Source organism: Emydura macquarii, unplaced genomic scaffold, assembly GCF_026122565.2.
Source record: "Emydura macquarii macquarii isolate MOO-44397 ecotype Brisbane River unplaced genomic scaffold, CSIRO-AGI_Emac_v2 contig_1477, whole genome shotgun sequence".
Taxonomy (NCBI): domain Eukaryota; kingdom Metazoa; phylum Chordata; order Testudines; family Chelidae; genus Emydura; species Emydura macquarii.
The window spans coordinates 2,259,512-2,280,457 of NW_027131614.1; the positions used below are offsets into that span (position 1 = coordinate 2,259,512).

Here is a 20,946-nt window from a genome sequence, read left to right on the forward strand (position 1 = left end):
TATTTGTTAATGAATGAAAAGGATTTAACAAGGTTATTTCTAAATCTGATATGATGCCATTTTTCATACTGCCATTCTATGGTAGATTTGGGAACGTGAATTATTATTAATAGCCCCTACACACAGCAATGAAAGAAACTGAGAGCACATACAGAAATATATTAATACAGCATAACAGCTCTGTGATTAGATGACTATTAAAATAATTCTCAGGGATCAAATGAGGCAAGGATTCTAAATGTGTGGCCTTCCTATTCCCTCTTTCTGTGCTTATCTAGATTAGCCAGCGTCCTGGGAAAGTAAGAAAACAAGTGAGAGAATCAAAAAGGCCTGAAATTAAGAATAAGAATCAGGGGGATGAAAACATTTGACCCATGAGAAATGTGAAGTAGTGGGGACTGTTGCTGCCTCAGTCTTCTGACTGAAAAAAGCCTAAACATATACAAGGAGAAAGAGAAGAGATTCTAGAAAAAGAAATGATGTATCTTACAAACACTAACTAACACTGAGGTTTGTTTCAATGCTGGTTCCTTTAGGTTTGGAAAGGGGCATGCATGTCATCTTCAGAAAGATGGAAAGAAACTGTCTGGAGGCATATTTAGAAAAGAGACACCAAGGGAAATGAATGCAGGTGGGAACTGGAAAGGCCATGTTTGATATGGGAAATGCAAAGTAAATTTAGCATGGGCATTCCTGAGTGTCTCAGTGACAATAATCACCTCTTGTCACTGTAGCGAGTGCTAGTAATGAAGTCCATCACAGTGGACAGATGGGCTGGTAAAAGGTCTGCACAGAACAAAATGGGCTGCAGGTAGTTGGTCAAGGTCAGGGAAAACAAACTGTACATTGCTTCAGCCGCCTGAGAGGATAAACTATTGCAAGTAAGTGGGGGTAGAACTCGTTATGAAATGAGCCAGGAGAGCAGGAATAAAAGGGACAGAGAAAATATCAAAGGAAAAATGAGAGCATTTAGACAAGAAACTAAACAAGAAAAAGGAGAGAGGGTGGAATTTAGAAAGGATGACATAATAGAAGAAAATGTGTGCAGAAAAAACCAACAGTGGAAACACACAACAGTAGGTGTGTATCAGGGGTGTTTTTTTCCCCAATAGGGGAATGTGTTTTGGACAATCCTTGTTCACAGAGCTGGTCAGAAAAAAACAGATTTTTTTCTTCAACATCTCATTTTGAAGTTTTTGAAAAGAACATGTTTTTGTTTCTTTTAATTTTTCTAAAATGTGTGTGCGATTTAACTGAAAATGTTTGGCTTTTCCTCCTCACATCCTGTCTCTTTTTTCCTTTTTTTTTTTTTTCTTTTTGTAAGGCCCAGAGCTAGGGAGATTAAAGGGAAAATAAATTCTCTTGTAGGAGAAAGGGGAAAAAGGTAGCTCTGACAGGTGTAATTTAGATCAATTATAATGTCACCTGAATACAGTTCTGTATCAATGTTTTGTTTTATTGCTGGCGGAGAGGGTGGCTGTTTGTGTGCTGGTTTTTAGTAAATATGTTAAATGGTGAATGCAATTGTATTCATGAAAGGGGGCAGAAATCACAAAAGATATACCCTGGAGAAGGTGTATCACCCTGAGCTAACAGGCTGTGGTTTTAGATTAGGTAATGCGCTTCAAACTGCTCAAAAGGAGCAGGTGTTCTGTCTCAGAAAGGGGCAGCCATGCTGATGTTGCTGACTTCACTGAACCAGAACTTGGAAGTAGCAGGCCTGACAGAGGCTGACTGCGGAACCATACCTAGCAACCATTGATTGGCGTGGAACTAGACATCATGGGACTGAAGCAGACAGGCGGAAGTGAACCACTACTTGGCACCCCATTTGACAACTCCTGAGTCTAATTGTGAGCGAGTTTATGAGGATGAGGGTTGTTTTGTGAAAAAGGAATTTTGAGCCCCAACACATTGCTTAATTAATAACTGAGACTAAGGGGTTGCCATACTCCTTAAACGTTTCAGGTTTTATGTTTAGGTTTTATAATTTCATTTTATTGTGTAAATAGATGTTTATCTGGTTTTCCCCAAGAGAGAGATTTTATATTCCTAAAACCCAGGAGTGGATAAGTTGCTGGGGGCTCGATCCAAACATTTTAAACAGGATCCGCAGACATATTATTGTACCTGGCCCTTGTTGCTGCCAATGACACCTAGCAAAGGGTTAGATTCTGCCCCTCCTCCCTCTTTTTCCATTTTGCCACTGAAAAGGGGATAATGGCGGGAGGAGTAAAAATGGGGGAAAATAAAATGAAAACCTGAAGCAATGAAAACCAAAACATGCCAGGGGCTGATGTCGTGAGTTATTCACCCAACCCTAAGGAAAGATCATACATGGGACTCCACAGATCCCTTGCGCAACACAGGGCCAAGCTCCTCATAAGGAGAACTTGGAAAGCCATAGTAGTGGCCATAATCTAATTGTAAAAGTGCCCCATGATCAGAATATGGGTTGAGGGTAGGAATCTTCTCTCTAGCCCCTGTGATGGCCTTCTGTGCAAATTTATTCAGGCTTTGTACAGAGACCCAGGCTCCATCTTTTACCATTCTTATGTGAAACAACAGCTGCTGGTTTTGCTACTGAATGCCAGCCAGCCAGCCAAACATCATCATCATTATTATTATTTACAATACAGCTAATGCAAATAATTTTTAATAGGATTTTCAAATACTTTGCTGTGAGGAGGGATCACATTGTTTAAGCTTTCCTTTGCAATAAAAGCCACTACCCTGCAAGGCCTTGCACTAGCTTTTCTAAACACAACCATCATCTTTTGTCTTTCCGTCTCTAGCCATTCTACAAGATTAAGGGTACAAAGGAATCAGTGGCAGCAAAGCTATTGGTTTATTTACAGCCTTTCTCAGCGTGCTAATATTTTTATTTGGCTAAATGATTAACAGCTGCAATAAACCTGAAATTAATATTTAATTGTGTTGTGGTTTTATGTGGAGGACAAAAGATTATTTAATATGAGAAAGAGAGAGAGAGAGAGAGAGAGATTTAAATTTAAAAAGCCTGTCCAGAATGTCATGAAAACCTGTCACTTGGGGTGAAATTTACTTTACCTGCATAAAGGTTTTACATGGATGAAGTGCAATGGAGCTGATGAGGCAAAATCCATTCCCACAAACCAAGGCAAGGGTCAGGATTTAGAGCTCTGCTTCCCTGAGGCAGTTACTGCTCTAGACTGTGGGGATGGAATAGAGGCTGCAGTCCCTCCATGCTACTTGTGTGGGGTGGGATGGCTACTGACTTCTCAGAAAGATAGATCGTTTTTGGAGCTGGTCAGAAAATTTCCAGCAGAACCTCGTGACTATTGGAAAATACCGATTTGTCAAAATCAAAACATTTTGCGGGAACATGGTTGAATTTATTGAATCTCCTGATGGAAACTTGAAGGAACCTGCCTGGTTTCCTACCAGCTTCCTCACCTCCTGGGCTGCTGCACATCCAAGTCCCTGAAAGCCCTGGGGTCCCAGCTCGAGCCAGGGCTATCAGGCCTTCCCAGTCCTCAGGCAGGCAGCCACAGGACTGGGTGCCTCATCAATCTCATTTTGAAAATGCCAAAAGGGGAATGTTGATCTGTTTTTGTTTTTTTTAAATGAAAATTGCAGACTCCTCCTATTCCATGGGAAATTTCAAAATCATGCAAAACCAACGAGAGTCTTGTAGCGCTTTAAAGACTAACAAATTTAATTTCTGCAGGCATAAGCTTTCGTGGGCTGTAACCCACTTCGTCAGATGTATGGAATAGAAATCAGATAGGAGGTATATATATCTGATTTCTATTCCTTACATCTGATGAAGTGGGTTACAGCCCACAAAAACTTATGCCTGCAGAAATTAAATTTGTTAGTCTTTAAAGTGCTACAAGACTCTCATTGGTTTTGCTGTATACAGACTAACATGGCTACCCCTCTGGAACTTTTCAAAATAATGAGTTTTTGTTTTGACGCAGAACAAATATTTTTTAAATTTCAGATTTTCCATTGGAATGTGAAATCCAGGTTCTGACGCAGGGCTCTGCCTGGTTCTCTCCATCACCACCATCCACGGTAGCATGGAGAGACCTGCATATTCTCTCTGACAGTGATTCTCCCCTGCACAGCCTTATCATGCGACTGAGGCCCTGATCTAGCAAAACACTTACATTTTTCCTTTACTTGAAGCATGTAAGACTTCAATGGGCTACTTCATATGCTTAAAGTTAAGGAGAGGCTTAAGAGCTTTGCTGGATTGGTGTAGAGGGTACTTTGAACTGACAGTGCACACCCATGTGAATTTCAGCCAACCAGAATTCCTCCTATTGTTTTAAATATTCTTTACATGTTAGCATCTAAGTAGATGGTTTATTTCAATTTAGTGAGCAATCTGAGATGACCATTCACATCTTTGCCTTTGGGAAAACTGGTTTTACACAACAAATTCGCTATCTGAAAATACTATACTTTTGCTCTGTTCCATGGTCAGATGACCATTGGGTTTGAAATAAAATCTTAATTCCCATGTTTCTTAGTTTATAAACAAAGAGATCAATATTCCATTTTTTAGGCAGTACCCCCAATCTTCAGAAATATAATTTTGAAATTCCAAAATAGTTACTATATATTGAAATAATCAAACTGCTAATTTTTGTTGGCTATTGCATGAGCTCTTAGTTTAGTTGTTTAGAAGAAAAACCTGTTTAATTATCTCAAAAGATTTTTAGACTGTCACACTGTGGTCTTACTGCCCAAAATACCATATGGGTTATAATCATCCTTACTTGGATTTATAACAACTGCAATGAAATCAGACAGAAAGAGGGATAAATTTTTTTCTCTAGTTTTAATCTTCAGCAGCAGTTTTAATTTAATTTTAATCTTCTCCAGCTCACTAGTTGTAATGTTCACCAGCAGCTGGCTTAAGAAATAGAGGCGTTCTCTAAAATGAGGGTAGATAAAACTAATTTGGTAAAATATCTGCTACTGACAATAGCTGTTTTAAGGCTCAGTCCAACTGAGGTGCCTGCCCTGCATTCTTGCAAGCAACTGAGTGTCTTCAATTCCTTCTGAAGTAAGAGTGAGGTAAGGAAGCCCTGCCCCTTGCCGGATCGAGTCCCTTGTCAGGTTACCAGTTTCCATAGCAAGAAATGTTTGGATATTCTGAGTGAAATTCACCCTAAAACAGAAGGCTCATTCAAGGCCCTTCATGCTAAGTAAATCCCATGGCACGGGTGTGTGGAGAAGGGCACAAGTGCAGCAGTTGTGCAGGAGGTCTCTGCACACCCTGCATGCTGCTGAAGGAGACTCTACACTGGCAACAGACAGATAAACTCGGAAGGGCCATTGGGATGGACCAAAGGAGGCCATTTGATCCACACATCTGGCAGTTCAGTAGCTGTGATCATTGGCATACTGGGTATAGCCAACTGCAGCTGCTATTTCAGTTCACAGGCCGGAACAGTGGAGATGGAAAGGATACAATGCAGCTCTTTGGGCCATCCCCAAGAGGAGGGAATGAATTGTTTTTCCCCCTTGACCTATGATTAGTTTCCTGGAGAAAGCTTGTTTAACTCAGGCTTCGTTCAGGGAGGTATGAATGCCATATTATGACCTTTATGTTCCTCTCCTATGTATTAAAAATTTACAGTAGAAATACAGTTACCCAAAAATGTCTATGGCATTTTAAGAGCGATATCTATATGCTATCATCATCCTCTGTTCTTTGTGGATCATTTCCTGGGCACATACTCTTGGTCTGCTACCCCATCTCAGAAATGGGGTTCCTCAGTCCTCAGCTCCAGGACCAGTGCTGACCTCCAAGATATCCCAGTTACTGTCCTGTCCCAGAACTCCACCCCAGAGGTGTGAAGCTTCCGGTTTACAGTTTAACTCTTTCAGGGGCACACAGACACTGTGAAGCACACTTTGTCCAGGGTCTAACATTAATGCTCTTTTACTTAATCACATAAGGCACAGGAGAGTACAGATCAGATAAAACAATAAACGTCTTAAGCTGCTATGTCCTCATTAACTCGCCCTTCCTTTGTGAGTCTTTGGGGGGACATCTGGGTCCAAAGAAGGCAGGCAGGATGCCCCAATTCATGCAGGCTGTTACACGTGGGATAACTTCTCTCCCTCATGAAGTCCCTTCCCCAGCTTGCGTGACTTTGCTCTCTCCTGACCCATGTTTGCTTTTTCTGTCTGGCTTCCTCCATTCCTGTGTGGCTTGCTATTTAAACTCCTCCTGACCGCCTTTCTTCTGTCTTTTGGGTAACTTTCCACAGCTCTTTCCTTCCCCTGTCACTTCAGAGGAGTCAGCTAGATTGGTTTTCTAAGGATGTAGCTCACCCATCATTCAGGTGTTTGCACCTGAGACCAAAGCACCCCATTGTATCTCTGTCTGGGGTGCACCTGCTATAGCATCTGTCAGTGTTGGTGGATCCACATGCATATAGGCACGTGTCATACAGAAGTTTGTCATCATACCACTTCAGATTATCAATCAGAATTCAGAAGTTGTACCAAGATAGCCTCAGCTCATCACAGTAAATTTCTAGCCCTCGTGGTTGTGGAGAAGAGTCTAAAAACATGAACCATGTGAAACTGAAAGGCTCAAGAACAAATAAAAAAAGAATACAAAATGTGTTCTTTAAAACACTCTCATGATTTTCAAAGCAATCACATGATTTCTTGGGGAGGAGCCTGATTAATGATTTTTCAATGCTTAACTGTGGTGATGAGATGACACTGTAAGAGACCTATATATTCTCTCCAGCTACAGCCTTAATTGCTCATGCTTTTCTATGCCAACAGTCAGTCACAATGATTTAGTCACTGCTACACAATAGAACATGAAACTGCAAATTAGTAGATGATCATTGGCCCAAACATCAAGGTGACTGCAGGGCTCTTAACCTCTTGAGAGTTCTTCCTTAGCAACCTACTAAGCTGTGTTACAGACGTTGCAGGTATCTACTTGTACTGTTGAGTATACCAAATATAAGTAAGATGGAAGCAGAGAGACAATCCTGTGGATTGGTGGAATCAGCAGTTTCATAATGGCATTGAAAACTGGCTATTACCTACCCACAAATATATGTCATCTCTGCAGCATTAACAACAGCACTGCGTACATGATGCTATTAATAAAATGAAAGAAACAGTAAAACACTCTGTAATGCTCACTCTGAGCCCACAGAAAACTCATAAATGAAAAAGTAAGATGAATTCCTGTTAAGCTCAATGTCACTAAAAGAATTCCTGCTGGAGTTGATTGGTTCCTGCTGAAGATGCTGTATCTGCTTAACCAGATTTCACTACATATTAAGCCTACATTAAATTCTATAGTCCTTAAGAATAAGATTCCCTCGGGGCCAGGTTTTCAGAGGTATAATTTTGAACATAGGCATTAAAAGTTGAGTATCAGGAGTTCTGTTTGTGTGTCAGTCAGGCAACTGCAAAATTGTGCCTTTCCATGTATCTTTGAAATAAGACTAGCTATATTCATTATTAAGCTCTTATTTATGTTAGGACATTGCTCTTTCAATGTTCTGTGGCAGCAAAACATTTTATAAACTAAGGATCAAATTCTGCTCTCGTTTACTTTAAAATTTAGATAACGCAATTGACTTCAGTAGAATAAAGGAGAGCAGAATTTGTTTTCAGTATATTTATTGCAGTAGGAGATTAAATCTTGCCTGTGATTTACCTTGTAGCTAATATTTCATTGCTTTCTTCAGTACAGGGATTTATTTGAAAATCAAGTAAATGTTTATAAACCAGGCACAATGCATCTTAATTCAATTGACACCATCTTTTGCTTCTTTGTTTTCAATGCTGGATAAAAATATTCAATACCAAAGCAATATTCTTTCAATCCAACTCTCTTTAGGAGGCACTTGTCAACATAATGATTTAAACTACTAATCCAGTCATTTGTAAAATCATTTCTCCCCTCACATAGAACGGATGCAAAAAGCATATCCTTTTCAATACAAATGGGATTGAGCCTTAGTTAAACTGAAATCTAAATATTAAAAAATGCAGAGTCAAAAATTTAGAGTTAGGGAACTGTTTTGATCTATGTAGGGAATTAACAATAAGATATGGATCCTTTCTCCCCTAAACTATCAAGCTGAATCCATTTTTGGTTGGTAGTTTCTAAAAGTCATTGCCATCTGATTTTCTGTGATCTATTTGAAATAAATTGGAGATCTCAGTCCAATTCTTAGTGGACAGGGGTCCACATCCCACAAAAACAATACAACAATTGGCACTTATTAGCACATTAGTTGACAAATTCACTACTGAGGCCACAGACTGAAGGAGCATGGGGACTCAACTACCATCTCTACAATAAAGATGCTCCCATTTAAGTCAGGGTTGAGACACATTGGGATAAACTTATTTTGTAGCCAATGCTACATCTGTTCTGGAGACAAACAGAAAACAGTCTTCAGAGTCTGCTTTTTGATGACATGCTTACTGTCAAGGGATAAATGTCATTAATGATTTCTCAGACTAACACATTCTGGAAGGTTTCTAGTAAACCAGAAATTGCCAGAGGGCAAAAGAGAATTATAGAAAATATAAGTTTTAACTTATTACTGTGGTGCAGTTCATCATTTCAAGTAGGCTAGGGCCCCAGCTTTTTTCAGTAAAAATGCTTTGAGATGGTAAAGTCTCAGATTAGTTGGTTTCCTGGACATTTCAATTATTGGTCAATTTTAATTGTGTTTGTGCACATTTAGACAAATCAAAGGGCCCAATATGTAAGTACTGATCTATGTATATAAAATGAAGGTTTGAAAGGCCCATGTCATTATTTCAATGCTTCTAAGATTTCTTTGTGAGTCTAGATTAGGAAAAGAATGAAGGGGATAATTAGAATGTCTGGAAGGCAAATTCTTACAAGGGATATTGACAAGATCAGCTTGGTTTGTTTCACAAAGGAACACACTTTCTTGAAATATAGTCATTTACATAGATTATTTGTGATTTCTGAGGGGTAATTAAAAGGATTTCTGGAAAGTCCAACACATAGCAACTACACCCTGTCTGTAATAATAAAGCTAATTTCTCTCTTGCCTTCATATCTGTAGGCACAATTCAGTCAGCACTACTTTTCAGATAAACAGCTGCCATAGTAATCCATAGCTATGTCTACACTACAGAAATTTGTCGACATAAGATATGTTGATTTTCAGCCACTGCTATAATTATAGAGGTGGCTGATGTCTACACTGCTCTCCTTGGGTCGGTGGAGTGTGTCCTTACAAAGACCATTTCCACCAACCTGAGGGACAGTGTGGGGGGAGCTGAGAGAGCCATCTCCCACAGGCTCCCAGCTGCCTCCCCACCACTATTGATCCCAGCTATGGTGCAGGGACTTCCCTGCTCCCAGGAAGGAGCCGGCTGAAGCCCCGCCCTCTAGCTTGCCCGGTCCCAGCTTGCAGCCAGGAGCTGGGAGGCAGCCGCCCAAGCCCTGGCTACTAGCAGGGCTGCAGCCGCCTGCGCCAGGGGTTGCAGCCGGGCAGCAGCCACACATGGTTTGCCAACTGGGCTGCTAGTCTGGCTTCAGCCACCTGACTGTGAGCCCAGGTGCAAGTGGCTGCAGCCCCGCTGGCACCCAGGATGCTGGTAAGCCCCAGGCGGCTGTCGACTGGCTGCAAGCCTGCCCGCAGCTTGCCGGCATCTTGGGGTGGCAGCCACCCATGGCTTGTCCTGGATGGGAGCTCGGGTTTCCCGGGACCCGCAGCCAGAGCCCAGCAGCTTGTGGTACTGGGATCCATCTCCCCCCTCCCTCTGCAAGTATGACAGTTCCTCCACTGCTCTAAGGGGACACAGTGTCTACACTGACACTGTGTCGCCCTACCTCTGCTGACAAAAGCCCTACTTGGGTATGTCTTCACTGACGGCGGCAAATTGGCTGCTGTCAGATTGATCTATCCGGATCAATTGAGTGGTCAGTGAAGACCTGCTCAATCGAGCCAAAAGTCTATGCATTAAAACCACCCTCGCAAGTGGCGTAGTGCTGCATCGATGGGAACACATTTCCCATCAGCGCAGTGCAGTGGAGACAGCGCACTAAAGGGAAATTACAAAGTCGACGGGAGTTATGCAAGCTGCTCTGTGTAGCTTGCGTAACTCCCATCGACTGCCGCCAAATTTCCAGTGTAGACCTGGCCTTTGTCAAGGTGGTTTTATTTTGTCGACAAAATAGGGCAGTTTTGTCGACAAAAGGGTGGTTGCAGTGTGTACACCAGGATTGTTTTGTTGATAAAAGTCACCTTTTGTCGACAAAACTCTCTAGTGTAGACCAGGCCCATGTATAAATTTAATAAGGGCCTTATTCTTGCACCTAGGAAAGTGAAAGAAATGTTCCCACTAACTTCATGGGAGCTGGCTTGGATCTGTTGGTTGTATGTACCATTAGAAAATATTTGTACTCCATATTCAAATACATATTCACAAGATGAAAGTCGTTTGCCAATAAAATGTGATTGGGGTAAATCCTAAGCCTCATGACCAGCCTGACTATTGGGCAAGCCCTTTAGGCCCCATTTTTCAAAGCTGAGTATGTGATGTTAGGCACTTCCCTGGGATTTGTCAGGATCAGTGTAAGATCGTAAAGTACACTGAGGGACAGATTCTCTCCAGCAGAGGAGCTCCACTAAGGACAAGAGAGGGTATCAAGGACATTAGGGATAAGCTCTCTGATTCTGAGCAACAACTAGCCCTGCTGTCAGAGCAGCACAGGGGACATGAGTCGTGCAAAGGCTGGCTCAAATGGAAATGTAACCCAGAGAATGTCACATGCTGTATAAGTGTTAAGTATTACTATTATTCCTGCTCAAAAATGCCTGTTGTGGGGGTGCGCGCAATGCATGCAACTATGGCGGCTCAGTGCTTTTAGAAACCAATTGGTGCATCATTACATTTCTAGTTCAAGAATCCTAAATAAATATACTTAATGTTTCCATGTCTTTGCCCCCTTGCCCTCCCGTTAAACTATTTTTCTGTCATCTAATGTCATCTCCAATTTCTTACATTTCCCCCAAGAGAACATTAGACTAAGGACTTAAAAATGCTTTGCAGTGGCAAGTGGCCTCACCATTTCCCAAGGTGTCCTTTAATTGTATAGCGTAAGTAAGGTCAGCCTTGATGCCTCTACAGTATTTTTTGAGCTTAAGAGTAATGAGCTTCAGCCTCTTAAAAATCTGTTCTGAATCCAATGTATTCAAGGCACTCCTGTCAAACTGTACACATATATGACTGATTATCCAATTTATTGGTAATATTGTACATGTTGCAAGAGTGCCGTTTAACTTGATTTGACAAGTGCAGAAGAGTGATATTGACAGGTGTAGGGATAAGTGATGGGTTTAAGCTTTTCAAGTGTTTCTACAGCATTTCACTGAATGGCAGATTGATAAATTAAAATTACAGTTGTAGCATCAGACCTGAAAGAATAATCACTTTAGATTACAAAAATAGAGCTCTGAAAACTTTATGTTCTCTCAGGAGAAGTACCCTGAGGAACACTGAATGCAACAAAAAAGCACAGTACATAAAGGATTCATTAATTACAAGGTGACAATTTCAGAGTTTATAAAAATAACAACAACAATAACAACAAATTCCCTTTACTCAAAGTCAGAAAATGCTGAAGCCAAACCATTGAAATTAAGTGGATTTGATTTTGATCTCTGTTACACAATATTTACACCAGTGTAAATCTGTTGACCTTGATGGAGTTACTTCTGATTTAAATCGGTGTAATGGAGAGTGGAAACAGGCCTATTATTTCTGGACAATCAAAAGACAATATAATTGATTGCCAATATTTTGTCCTATACTACAGCACTTGTTTTTTCAAAAGTGCAGTTGGCAATCAGCATACAAAATATCAGTATTTATCAAGATAAGTCATGGCCATAATTGAAATACTATATCTATGTCCTAGTCTATGTATAAGGAGACACTATTTTATTTCTGATCCACTGTATAGTAACTGTTGGCAAATGCTGACATTTTAATGGCAACCACTGTACCTGTCAACTTCTCATAAAGTCAAATTGTATAGGAAGTGGGAGAAGAGTCTCCCTTATAAAATAATTCTTCCATATTCTGAAGGAGAAGGATGTGCTCCTTCATGTCTTATATACACAGAAAATAAAATAAAAGAAAAGAAGTGGTATCAGAGAAAGAAGAGGGGAGGCAAGTCAGAAGATAAAAAGAGGGAAAATACTCACCTTTATCCCCTTCTCGGTATCATCTCCTCTTCTCCATTGCAGGCATGCATGTATGCCTTGTCCAATTACATTTTATTCTTGATCAATCACACTTTTTTTGGGTAAAGATAGGTTATCTGCTCACTACTTGCATTGGGTAACTGATAGTCAACATTTTCCACCTGTTATGGTTATTCAGATAGAGCTTGAGTTTCCAAGATACTGAGCACTTTGTTTCAATTTTTGCAAAGCATTTAAGCACTTCATGAGTGATCCTGTCTACAGAGAGACCAGTTAAAATGTGAGCATGGAAGCAGAAAGAGAAGCCAATATGGATTGACCATGCTGTGTCTATGAGTGAGTGAAGATGATCATTTTCAGGAGCTGTGTCAGACATATCAAAAGATAGCATCAGAAAAAATGATCTCTCTCCAACCCTATAGCTAAGTCTGTCATCCATGCCTTCATCAGTCTCCTGTCTTGATTACTGTAACAACCTGCTTTCTGGTCTCTCTGAAAAGCAAATTGCCCCAATCTTGTCCATACAAAATGCAGCTGCCAAGCTCTTCCTTATTGGACCAACTTCTGTTGGTGAGAGAGACAAGCTTTAGAATTTACACAGAGCTCTTCAGGTCTGGGAAATATATTCAGTGTTTCACAGCTAAATACAAGGTGGAACAATTGTTTAGCATAAGTAGTTAAGAAATATTTCAAGAGACCATTCAAGATGAAGTGGCCATTTAACACTTCTCCAGTCATAGGAGGAAAGGGGGGGAAAGATGGGGGTTAGTGGGTTATAGATTGTTGTAATAAGCCATAAATCCAGTGTCTTTGTTGAGATGTTTTTAGTGTCTAGCAAAATTATGAATTTAAGTTCCCAGGATTGTAGGAACTTAAATTCATAATTGCAGGTGTTGTACAGGTTTCCTTTGAGGATGAGGACTAAAAGGTCAGATACAGAGTGGTCGCCTTGTAAAAAATGTTCACCCACAGGTAATATGGTGTTTTTGTCTTTTATCATTTTTCTCTGTGAGTCTTCAAGAGCATACTGTTTGTCTCATTTCACCCCAAACACATCACCAAACTCATCCACTTCATCTTCACCCATAACAATTTTACATTCGACAACAAACACTTTGTCCAAACATTGGGAGCAGCCTTGGGTACTAGGGTACCTCTTCATGCATTACCTTGAAAAAGAATTTTTGAACAAATGCACCACAAAACCAATAATATACATCAATTATATTTTCATCCTCTGGACAGATGACCTAAACTCCCTCATAGATTTCCACCACAACTTCAACAACCACCAGACATCCTTTAAACGGTCTCTAGAACATTCCCACACTAGCATCAATTTCCTGGACACCATGATCAGCTTAAACAATGGAACCCCACACACAACTATATACAAAAAAGCCACATATCAGCACACGCAACTTCAAAGATCCAGTATCCACCCCAAACACTAAGAAATCTGTTATCTACAGCCAGATACCACAGAATATCTCCAAGAAGAAAGCCTGGGATATACACCTTTTATAAACAGCCTTCACTAAACAAGGACACCCCACCAGAAAAGTAAATTGCATCATGGAATTGGCCACAAAAATACCCTGTAAGAACCTGCTTCAGTACGAAATAAAACCCCCTCTGACTGTACACCTCTAGTTGTCACATGCCACCCCACACTGGAACCCCTACCGGGTATTATCAAACAATTATGACGCATAGTCGATGGAGACCACATCATGAAAAAAATATTTCCTGAACCTCCTCTTCTGGCCTTGGCAATGCCCCAACCTTTCCCAAACTCATCACCAGCACAGACCAGGACCCACCAACTCAAAGAGGCACCAGGTCCTACCAGAATAACCGATATAAAACTTGTAGACATATCCCCACTGTTACAATGATCAACACCCACCATGACACACCTTTCAAGATCCATGGGTCTTACACATGCCTATCACAACATGTGAAGTACATCATCCAGTGCACTAAATGCCTGAATAACAACTATGTGGGTGAAACAATACAGTCACTACACTCTCAAATGAACACACAGAAAAATGATAAAAGACAAAAACAGAATATCACCTGTGAGTGACCATTTTTCACAAAGTGATGACTTTATATCTGACTTCTCAGTCCTCATCCTCAAAGGAAACCCAACACTAACCCTAACCCTAAATGTATATGTTTGTAACAACAATGAATTAATTGATGGTGCTTAATAAGTAATTAATAATACATAATAGCCACACTCCATTCTCAGCTACCTCTGTGGAAATCCAGAATAACTCCATTGAAGTTAATGGACCAAATCCTGTTATTTACCTCAGTGTAAACTGGGATTATCTCCATTTCTGTCAATGGATTTACTCCAGTTTTTAATAGGTATAACTCAGAGCAGATTTTGGCCCAATATTCTCAGCTGGAGGTAACATGGGGCATTAGAATGCAACAATATTGTGTGAAATACAGACATTCCATTGGGATACTGTCCTTTTTGCTAGTCTGTACATACACTAGCAGATATGTGTGCCAGCCCTGCTAATCCGCATTGCCCCATGTAACCAGTACATTAAGCTCCAATGAAGCAGTAAAACAGATGCACATATCGTTTTAGCAAAATACTCCGGGGGAGGAATATTTCATTATATCTTATCATTCTCATCCCTTAAGAACATAATATTAATGCACTTTTATAATGTTCTTTACACAACAGCTGATATACCTACTGAGGTTTTATTAAATATTTTATTCATTTTAATACAGCATTCATAAATGATGCCTGAGTACACAGTGTTACCTGCTCCAGAAAAAGTGAAGATATGTCAATGAGAGCTGAATGCTAGTAAATTCAGTCCCACAAGTGGAAAGACACATTTCTCACTGCTATTAGCTGAGATACATTAATCATCATGTTCCTTAGACAATCAGCCCTTCCTTGCCTGAGAAACATAAAATTACATTAAATTTATAAAGTTGCAAACTACCGCTTGAGAAGTTTAATGTACTAATATGTATAAGACAGTATAACTAAATATTTAGAGAAGATTTCATTTACAATGTTTATATCACTGCAGGTAAACCAAACTAGACTTCAGCAGTACAAAAATATCAGAGTAAATTTGCTTTTGTATAGTCTATTGAATTAAGCTATTATAATAATTTACTTCTCAATTTTGCCTACAGCATTTTGTCCTATATCCACAAGACTTTGTGAAGGAATCAAAACTGTTAAGTGTCTCTGTATCTCTTTCTTTTTAACATGCTTGCTGACCTTACCTTCAGTATTTTCTGTTTTCTCCCTGGAAAAACACTTTACCGTCACTCATCAATATTGGATGTACATGATGGTTAAGTTATTTTTCTATGAATGCTCCACACAGCAGGACAGTTTTATAGCCTATAAAGTATCAGCCAGAACATGAAATGTGTCTACCTATTGATGCCTCAATAAGGTCTGGTTGAAACCAAACGGTATTTGAGCACAGATTTAAAGTATGACTATGTTTAATATTTTCTATTGACTATACAGGAGGGATTCATTTTACAAGAAACAAAGCTTTACATAATACCCAGCAACTGCCTCCATCAGGTGCAGTAGAGATGGGAACAGTTTGACTCAGTATGATGCAAAGGATCTGTGTTAATGAAGTCTGGATCTTTCTGCTGAATTGACTTCAGTATCTCAAAACTACAGTTTCTATTTCTCCTGCTCCAGATCCTCCAGTAACACAAAGTCCAATAGTACTGGTGAAATTATTAATTTCAAATTAATTATCTAACATTTTTTTTCCGGTTTGGGAATAAATCCTTGTATCTGTGAATGTATTCCTAGATTTTTGACATAGTTCATGCGAACAAATTTCAGCCTCTGGGTTGTTTGTGAACTTTTGATTGTTGGCTATTTGCTATTCATAAGGTGTCTGTGGTTTGTGCTCAATGATAGCAGAATAATGAAGAGCAACTGGCACTATTCCAGTAGGAAGTTTTTGACAAATTATTACTTGTGCTAAAACTCATGAAAATGTTGGAATCTACCAACACTTTCACAAATAGCTGGTGGTTGTTTGAATAATATGAGTAGCCTTTGAATGAACTTGCCAAATTTATTTCTTAAAAAAGCTACACTACACCTCTTTTAAGAATGATTCAACCAGTTCTAAAACCCAATTTCAGTCCACTATAAAAGGAAATGCTAGAACTAGGCCTTGGCTAATTATGACCTTAAATACTTTAATGAAAAAGGATGAACTTAATGGTCTGTGGTCACTAAACAGTATCTGCTTATGATACTGGAGATTAAATTGGAAGGGGTCTTGAAAAATGATCTGTATTCTGCCTGTCGCTAGAAGATTGATCCTGCATCCCTTAATTGCCTATGTGAATAAGAGATGTGTGATCACTGTGATGAAGTTGAGAAATCTCACAGTAGCATAAAAAGAATTCAAGAGAGCCACCAATCTATACCTACAGCCAATGCCAGGCCTGGAGGGAGAAGAAAAGAAGAGAACCTGGCTCAGTTCAGGGCTGACTGGCCAAGAGGCAGGAGCTAGCTACCTCCCTACATGAGGGGAGCATCACTAGGAGCCTGACAGCCAGGACAGCCCCAGGGAAGAAGCACTGAGTCCTTGACTGAGGTAAACTGCTAAGGAGATAGAGGTGCACTCAGGATCCGAGTGAACCATGTGATTGAACTACAGATACATTGTGGGGTTACACCCCATCAATCTTATAGCTGCCCCACCCAGAGGTACCTGAAGCACAGCAGGACGCTGCAAAAAGTTCACAAGGGGGCACTACTTGAATTGAGCCACTACAGACTGTGTGGACTAAAGGGGCCATGCCCCAAACTGAAAGACAGAGATAGGAGGTAGCCCAGGGCAACGGACTTAGACTCTCTGATGGGAGGTCCCTGGTCAGGCATTGCTTCACATAGGGCCCTGGGCTGGGACTGGGTGGAGAGGGAGAGCCCAGGTCTTCCTCCCACACCTCCTTAAGGATTGAGGCACCTCTGCCAGAGAAGCAAGGGTCTGAAAGTTAGACGTACAGACCACTAGATCACCTGGCCCTCTGAGGACCCTGTTACAATCACATTGTGAGAAATGTTTCGAAAGGGTTTTTTATGTTTGCACGACAATTAATAATCAAGGAAAGCAGATTGAAAAACAAACCAAAACAAGTGGTTGATACTTGATGAAGAACTGAATGTTTATGTTAGAAATAGGTATGGTGACACGCTGTACCCCATGTTCACCCTTACAGTGTAACTGTGTATTGTCTAATGCAAAGTATGCCATATAAAGTGTTTTTGGAATGCTCATGACATACTGAACATTATTGTTATTGTAGCATGTTTCCTGCAATGTCATACATATGTACAGATATAAAACTCTGCTATGTCATATCCCCAAATGTGTCTCTCACATGGCTTGACTAGATGCAGACAAACACAACGCTGAGGTTCTATACACCGCAGAGGCATGCATACAGGATATGCATGAGCACTTTGGCTCATGTGGAAGAAATCATGCCCATTTCTGGACATGGCCAATCACCTGACCCCAGAGAGTTGAGGAAACTTGTTAAAAGAGAGAGGCATCTTTGTCTTGGGCTCTCCCCTGGAATCCATCTTCTAAGCAACATCAAGGACGCTGACAACTGCCCACAAGGGAGGGGCCTGGCTGCAAGGGGCATCATAGCCAGCTGTAGGTAAGCTAACATCAAGGATTGAAAAGCTATTAAAATATTAAGCTTAGGTTAGGATGTGAGTTTCCTTTTAATTAATTGTGACCAACTCCTTGATTCATATTCATCTCTTAATTTATATTAATCTGATTTACAATCACTTAAAATCTTGCTTTAGTCAATAAACTTATTTGTTTGTTTTATCTAAAACAGGGCATGTGGATTGAGTGTGTGTAGAGACTTCACTTATAGTAACAGAGCTGGTGCATATCAATTTCTTTGATAAATTGATGGACAAATGTAAATGAGTTTTCAAGGTGCACTGTATAGCACTGAACCCTGTAAGATGACAGTTTCTGGGGTTGCATCTGCGACTGAGCGTGTTTGCTAGGGGTCAATCCCATGAGCGGCTGGCCAGAAGCATTCCTTCACTGGGCCAGGGACCCATTACTTGCAGGAGGCTGGGCGTGTGCTGACCCAGGAGTGGGTGGTTCACACAGCAAAGCAGAGTAAGTCAGGGCCCAGAAGTGAAGAATTGGGGTGACATAGCTACTCACCTGTCCAGATTGCAGGAGGGAGAATGTCACAGGTATATATTTTGAAGAGGGCAACTTTCAAAGAAAAAATTCTGCTTTAACATTGGCCAGTCAATTACTGCTATGTAAGCATATATTGACACAAACTGACATCTGCAGTATGTGCATGTGTAACAGAGTGCTGGGCAGTAATCCCTTAGCCAGCCCTCTGTCATGCCAGCCCCAACTGAGAGATGTAGATTGGAGCTAGCTGGGAACACCTGCACCTGATTGGGGAAAGGGAAACAGCTGTGCGCCTGATTAACCAAGGGCTGTAAACAGGCCAACGGGAAAGAAATGGGAGGAAGGAAGAAGCCAGGGAGTGGAAGCGAAGCGGCACAGCACAGCGGCTCTACCTGCCTGGCAGAAGCTCCTGAAGCAGCTAGCTAAGCTGTATGTGATAAGAAAGTGGTGGGACTGCACATTGTAAATAAACTGCACTGGATTGTTGAACAAGAGAGTCTTGGAGTCTTTTGTGACAAAGAAGGTGGCTGAAGCAGAAGGGTGGCGGTGGAGAACCCTTACAGCATGACAGTTCAACCCTGATTTTCCCTCTTACCCTTTTAGGACATCTACTTGGAATTTCAGTTCTACTCTGAAAAGTGACTATGCAAAAATGGCACCTGTTTACTCAACAGATATGCTGCCTATGTGTACCAGTGTTATGTTTGCTGACTTCAGTGACCAAACACCTTTTCCCGCCTCTTACTACCAAGACAGCCAACAGAGAGTGTGAGGTGGATTCTGTTTTTTTTTTAACAATTAACAGAATTGTTCATTAAATTCCAATCAGTTGAAGCCCATTGCAAGCAAGAGATTTGTACAGGTGTCACCGCGGGTCTAATTTGGCCCGCAGAACCCTGGTTACTGATGATGGTGATACAAGACAAGACAAGACAAAAATCCAACTTGACTCTTAGAGCCCAGGCAGAGTGGCTTGTCAGAGCAGAACTGAGTGTTAAACAAAATATTCTTCCCTCCTTCCCTCTTTATTTGAAGAGTTTACAATTATTTGTAACTGCCTGGCATTGCTGCCGAAGCATGGGTGTCAGTGAACCTGAAAAGCTAAAAGGATATTTGTCCACATGCATGGCAGCTGCTGCTGAGATGGATGTAAGAGAAAGAAAGGAAGAAAACAGAAACTCAGTGGATAACTGGAGACTGCGTCTGAGCTTCATCCTGCAGTTCTTTCTTAGAAAAAAAAAACCCTCTTATTAAAATGACTGAGAGTTTTGCCTCAGCAAGGACTATGTGACAGAGCTCTAAATCTAATTGCTGTTGCTTGTTCAATAAGGTAGTGGGTGGGGTTATGTATGTTAATTAAATTGTAAAATATTCTATTGCTGTGATTTCAATTTCCCTTGAACTCGGACTGATCACTCAAATAAGCGACACTCCACCTCATTACTTAAAATACTGCCTGGCATCATAGCATTCCCTAATTGTTTTTTTATTTGTAATGACGGCCATGTTGCAGTGTGTTTAGTTACTATAATTATACAATAAGATAAGGCAGGACGTGAGTTATTGTGTGGTGTTCTCAATGTTAGTCATGAGGCCACTGACAGAGTGTAATTAAATGCACAAGGTGCAAATTATTACACCAGAACTCTCAACCGACAGTTTACAAAATGGCACAGCAAATTTCATAAAAATGGTTCTTTTAAAGATGCAACACATTTTACAAAGAGGAACTGTTCAGAATGTAATGATCTGGCTAATCAGCAACACAAGTTGCCAACTACCCATCACTCCAACATATCACTCTCCGCACTGCTCCTCATTCAGCACACAGTCCAGTTCCAGGTCACTGTCCTGATTTTCAAAGCCCTCCATGGATCTGGTCCTGAGAGATCATCTGTCCCCTACAACCACAATCTCCCATGACGGCTACATTCCACTGCTGACCAACTGGAGCGGGCTGCTGCTTGAGAGAGACAAAACCTTCATAGCAGCTGGCCCCAGAATATGGAACTCAAGGTCAGAGTAAATAAATAACCTAACCGCATCAGGTTCAGAACAGAAATCAAACCCCACTGCTTTGTGCAGATTTTCCAACATCTAAAGGGATAGGACATCACAAGGAGGAGAAGCTATACTTTGGAGGCATTAGGACATTTTCTTCGTATTTCACCTCTGTATAGAATGAGCACTATTTTTTTTTCACTCACTGCAATTTGAGCCCAACCATCGAAACTTTGTTTGAAATGTGAGTTAGTTTTTTCACAAAGGCTTTGAGTAGCCTTGCAAAACCTGCCTGGCTGATCTTTGTCTCCTGAATTCTCATGTCATGCTTCTGTATCAGAAAATAATCCAGGAATTCAGGCCCCAAAACTTTTCAGCTCTGTGGCAGCACTGTAGGCAACCAACATTTAGACTCAGTACAGCAATGCTGGTGGGCTGTTGCACCTGCTATGCCCAAACTCTCATCAACTCAAAGAAATTTG

General features: G+C 40.7%; 1 protein-coding gene across 11 annotated transcripts in view; it reads right to left on the reverse strand.

The window, feature by feature from the left end:
- Positions 1-20,946, reverse strand: part of RALYL (RALY RNA binding protein like) — a 552,061-nt gene that overhangs the window by 51,238 nt on the left and 479,877 nt on the right. The window lies entirely within an intron of this gene.